Genomic DNA, 6113 nt, shown 5'->3' with positions numbered 1-6113 from the left:
TAGAGAAAAAAAGGTGACCTAAAGCGTTCTCACAATTGGAACCAAACTTTACTGGCTGTTGAAAAAAAGATTAGCAATTCTCTGTCCTCCCATTTTTATGTAACCCTGCACTTCCTGGTTATGAACAGGGCTGAAATAAATAAAGCTCAAAAACACTTCTGCTCTTCTCATGTTATTTTCTTCCAGACTAAAATCAGGAGTACTGAAAATCTTACAAGCCTTTCTTATGAGCTCAGTTATCTAGATGCAAGAGATTTAGCTATCTTAACTAACAGAAAAGAATCCTGACGCTAGGTGCTCATGCTAACCAAATCTGAATTGTTGGGTATGTCTTCACTAGGAACCCTTATCACAGTTAAACATAATTATGAAGAGTCAAGTTAGCGGACTTGATATTGATCACTATTAACTGGTCTGCCTAATTAGAGGCAAGTCATATTTAGCATCATGAGTAAAATTTTCAAAAGTTCCAAAGTGACTTAAGAAACTAGGTCCATTTAAATATAGAACTTTGGTGCTTTTGAAAAGTTTGCCCCATGTCAGCTGGCCATGGTTAAACTCTGGTCCCTGCAGCATTTAAATACGGGTAGCTGACATGATGCTGAACATGTCTTGCCCTTGTCTACAATCAACAAGGCTGCGAGTTTGTCATGGAGGTCACGGATTCTGTGACTTTCCTTGACCTCAGACTTCTGCAGCGGCTGGTGTGCCTGGCTCAGAGGCAGCCCCTGTTGCACCAGTCACTGCTAGGGCAGTCTTGGGACACCACGGCCAATGGGAGCTGCGGGGGCAGTGCCCTTGGTGAAGGCAGCGCACAGAGCTACCTGGCCACGCCTCCACCTAGCAGCTGAGCAAGGGGGATGTCATCATTTCCAGGGAGCCCCCCAAATAAGCACCACTCAGAGCCCACCTCACCCTGTCCCATGCCCCAACTCCTTCTCCCCTCCCCCACCAAACTCTGCTGCTGCTGTTGGGGGGAGGCACAGAGCCTGCCACCCTGCCAACCCCTCTCTCCCAGCACCAGCAGGGGACCCGGGCTGCGCACTGCTGCCTGTAACCACCAGTGGGGATCCCGGGCCACGTGCTGCTGCTGCTTCCCCCACCCCAGCACCCGGGCCACCCTCCCTCAGCACCCATGAGGCCCCCAGGCAGCCCTCCTCCCCCGTTTTATTCACAGGTATTTTTTAGTAAAAGTCATGGATAGGTCAAGGGCAATAACCAAAAATTCACGACTTGTGACCTGTCCATGAGTTTTAGTAAAAATATCCGTGACTAAATCGTAGCCTTAAAAGTCAGTCATGGCCAGCATCATGCCAGCTAACCTGAATCTTCACAATCATGTGTAAACATGGTAAGATTTTTCTAAGACAAGACAAGACCAGACCTTGGAGATCTGCTAGTTTCTGTTTAAGAAGTTTAGGAAACTGAAAGAATTAGCTGGAGTTCTTTTCCATCCAATGTCAGGACGACAGTAATTTGGAAAATAGATTTAAATCATCCACCCAGGTTTAGCCAGTCATAGACCTAGCTAGTAGAGGAAGCCTCTACAGCAGCTAAGCCAGCCCCAAGGGAAGAGATAAATTTTAGAGTTAAAAAAATGCCTCCAATCACATAGGGCCAAGTTTGATCTTTTAGAAGGAACCAGAAGAAATTAAATTAAAATCATCTTGAATCGTGCCCTCACCTGACCCATACATTTTTTTTCCCAAGATCTCACCAAATTTCAGGTCAATCAGGAGTCTGGGTTAAAAAAATAAAATAAAAGCAGAGCCCTACAAATCTTACATGGGATTGAACAGCATGGAAGGCAGTGGATCATTTTGATTAAATAGAGCCTGAGACATTTTTACTCTGACTCCATCGGCTATCTTTTCAATTAAGAGAGCCCTTATTTATTCATTCAGAGTCAGCAAAAGTAAAATAAATCCAAGCTCACAGAGAACAGAAGAATTCTAATAAATTGTTTACAAACCAAGAAAATTAATGGATTTTCCAGCTGTGTGCAAAGAGGGTCTTCTAACATATCACATGGACTTGCTAAATCCTAGAAAAATCCCCTAATTCATTTCTTTTAAACTATCACTCCGCAGTACAGAAAACAGTTTGTGCATAATCAAGATGACCTAGTTTTCAACATCAGCATGTCTTAGCTTGAAGCTTGTTTGCTACTTGAAAAGGTAATTAAAATTTGAAGTGCAAGAGAAGGATACCTTTTATTTGTCTCAAATTTCTGCAAGAGATGCTTATGTATTCACTAATATTTAGCACAAAGTCGTATCAAGATTCAAAGTAACAGACGGTAATTAACAGTAATACTTTGTTTTATTTCCATTGACCATAAGAAAAAAAATTACACACACAAATACCAAAAGGTATACAGAAATATATGAAAATATTAGTGGCAGATAAAAATTACATGAAAGCTATTCAAGCAAATACTTTTATTATCCATAAATCATTTAAGGGATGCATAATACTACAGAACACCCTTCAAGTAAGAAATAAATCTAAGCTAACAAGTGAACTGACCTGTGTATTTTTGGCACATGACCACCTAAAACTCCAAACACTTAGAGTCACAATAAAACACACTCTTAGAAACACTGTTCATCTGAATTCCTGCTTTTAAACATTACTAAGTACTCGAATGAATAAACTTGTACTAGTGTTTTTATATTTGCCTAGCTTATTATTCACTACACTTACATGTATTTTCATAGGTGGCAACATCTGTGTTAGCATTTAACCACTACAGTACTTTTAGGCTGAAGTGATATTTCTTGGGCGTATTATTTGTTACAGTGTGCACAATGCTGCATAAGACATGAAACACAGGCAAAGTCTGTGTCCCAGAGAGCTTACAATTTAAACAAAGCAGACACAGAGTAGACAAAGGGAGATTTTCAAAGGCACAAAGGCACCAATTCCCATGGAAGTTAGGCAGCTACCTATGATTTATGTCTTTGACAATGTCTCCCATGATGCACTGGGAGAGACAAAGGAGGGAACTGGCTTTACATTTACACAATTTAATTATTACAGTTTTTAATGTCTGCTTCAAGATAACCTGCTTATGGCATCTACTTTTGTAGGTGTACAGCTAGTGCTTAGACAACCAATTACTCTGCATGAATACAACTCTACCCAAGTCATTGCTAGGAAGGTTGGCTCTTAGTTAAGATACAGTACTGAAGTCAAGAGATCAGAGTTCTGTTCTTGCTTCTGCCATAGAGCTCCTTGTGATCTTTAATCAAAATACAACAACTTTGTTCCTCTGTTTCCTCATTTACAAAATGGAAAAACTGATGTACTGAATGGAGATAATGGCTACATACAGAGTTGCTGTGAGAGTAAATTCATTCATGTGTGCAAAGCACTTTGAGATCCTTGAATGCTACAAAATGCAGAGTGTTAGGGTGAACTGATATTTTAGCTACTATGACAGCTCTTAATTATGGCTTTTACTTCACATGATAAATTTGGAGAGAAAATATGGATTAGTCACAGAAAGATGGCAAATGTCATGTACATCATAGAAGTAATGATAGCAGGAGATGGAAATAATACAGTATCTACAACCAAATAGCTTCCTAAGTGCCTGTAGGAGTTAGCCATTTGAGTCTTACTTTTAAACATATTTATTACACACTGGCACATTAAAGAAAGAATGCACTAGAATTTAGTACTATATAGCTCTCTCAGTACTCAAGATACCTCACAAAGAGTAAAATGCTCAGTCCTGTGACTTTGTAGACCAGTGGTCTCCAACCCTTTTACGCACAAGATCACTTTTTGAATTTAAGGGCATCCCACGATATATCTTCCCTGAGGCCCTGCCCCACTCACTCCATCCTCCCTCCCTCCATCGCTCACTCTCCCCCACCCTCACTCACTTTCACCAGACTGGGGCAGGGGGTTGGGGTGTGGGAGGGGGTGCGGGCTCTGGGCTGGGGACAAGAGGTTTGGAGTGTGGGAGGGTGCTCCGTATTGAGCCTGGGGCATGGGGTTGGGGTGCAGGAGGGGGTGAGGGGTGCAAGCTGTGGGAAGGAGTTTGGGTGCAGGAGGGGGCTCCGGGCTGGGGCAGGGGGTTGGGATGTGGGAGGGGGTATGGGGTGCTGGCTCTGGGAGGGGGCTCAGGGCTGGGAGTTTGGGTGCGGGCTCCCGCCAGGCAGCACTTATCTCAGGTGGTTCCCAGTCAGTGGCGCAGCAGGGCTAAGGCAGGCTCCCTGCCTGCCCCAGCCCCATGCAGCTCTTGGAAGCGGCCAGCACGCCCCCGCAGCTCCCGTTGGCCGCAGTTCCCCATTCCCGGCCAATGGGAGCTGCAGGGGCAGTGCTTGCAGGCAGGAGCAGAGCACAGAGACCCCTCCCCCTGTCCCCTGGGGCCTCAGGGGCATGCTAGCCGCTTCCAGGAGTGGTGTGTGGCCAGGGCAGGCAGGCAGCCTGCCTTAGCCCTGCTGTGCCACCGGACTTTTAGCGGCTGGAGATCGTGATCTACTGGCAGAGGCTCCAGCATCGACCAGTTGATTGCGATCGACTGGTTGGTGACCTCTGTTGTAGACAAAAAGAGCAGCCATACCCTGCAGAATAAATTACTTAAGTACCATATGCTAGCAATGAGAAGACAATCCAATTTATTTACCTTACAGTTAGCAGGTAATGCCCACCACAAACCTCCCACACAGAAAGCCCTCACCCCACCTCCCCCAGAAAAGCCTGCAAAGAAGGAAGAGATTACTCTTGCAGCATGCCCTGAAGGTCAACAAATCCTCCTTCTGTGTCACCAAGAATGGAAGAGAGTTCTAGTTCCAAGATTTATCATGTAAAACAGTGGTTCTCAACCAGGGCTTTGGGGCCACTGCAGGGGTGCGAGCAGGTTTCAGAGCATCCGCCAAGCATGACCAGTATTAGACTTGCTGGGGCCCAGGGTAGAAAGCCAAAGTCCCACTGCATGGGGCTGAGGGATGGGGCCCTGAGCCCCACCATCTGGGGTTGAAGCAGAAGCCTGAGCAACATAGCTTCACGGTGTCCCCTGTGGCATGGGGCCCTGGGCAACTGCCCCGCTTGCTACCCCTTAACTCTGGCCTGGCTTTTATATGCAGAAAACCAGTTATTGTGGCAAGGTGGGCCATGAAGTTTTTATAGTATGTTTGGGGGGGCCTCAGAAAGAAAAAAGTTTGAGAACCCTGGATTGAAAACACACCCTGTCAGCAGCCCAATCTTCAAATGGGACTGGTGTGGGAAAACATGGATTGTGGCAATTTCTCAGATAGCCAGGTCACAAGGCCATTTAGGGCTTATTATATTAAATACATCTTAAATTCTAATCAGAAATTGACAGTCACCACAGGTCTCAGACAAAAAAAAGTTGCCCACACACAGGGAAGAATGGGGGTGTGCGCGCGCGGCAGGAACCACTAATAATTCAAATAGATTTATGAATAATTAGACAAAATGAGTTTTTAAAAATAATTTTCACTGACTTTTTTTTTTTATTATTCATCCAGTCTAATCACAATCACTCATTGTCAACAACTGGCCAAGCTATTTCAGTTTCATTTCAAATTCTCTTCAAACTCTGTAGGACAAAACAGAGACTTGCAGTATGTAACCACAAAATAAAGTTTGTCTGTAGAGCCCAAATCAAATAATATTATGGAAGCACTGATCCTTTGCTTACGGTAGAGTCCAGACTTCCATTCTATACCCGATTTCATTTTAACCCAACCTTCTCTATTCTAACCCATTCTAACTTCAGATTGGGGTAACCAATTTGTTTGCAAATTCTAATGCTTAAAATAATGCAGAAGAGTTTTCTGAGAATTTAGAAAATGCCAGATTAAAGTTTCTTTTACCACATCATCAAACGTTACTTGTGTGTTGATTTTTTTTTGGCCCATGTGTTCTCAGTAGTAGTAATTTTTTACAGCTCCCAATGTCACACACAGAAGCGGCTTGTCACATATCGAGCACTGGTCATTTGTTACACATGGAGCATTAGCTCATGTATTTTTTAGGAATCCTCATCCTTATGGGCTTGAGCCATATAATTAGGAAGTGATCAAGAAAGAGTAGTCAGTTTCATTATCCTAGGAAGTGTTCTGCCTCTTTTCTTC

This window comes from Lepidochelys kempii, chromosome 11 (genome assembly GCF_965140265.1).
Source record: "Lepidochelys kempii isolate rLepKem1 chromosome 11, rLepKem1.hap2, whole genome shotgun sequence".
Taxonomy (NCBI): domain Eukaryota; kingdom Metazoa; phylum Chordata; order Testudines; family Cheloniidae; genus Lepidochelys; species Lepidochelys kempii.
This window is presented reverse-complemented; position numbering follows the sequence as displayed.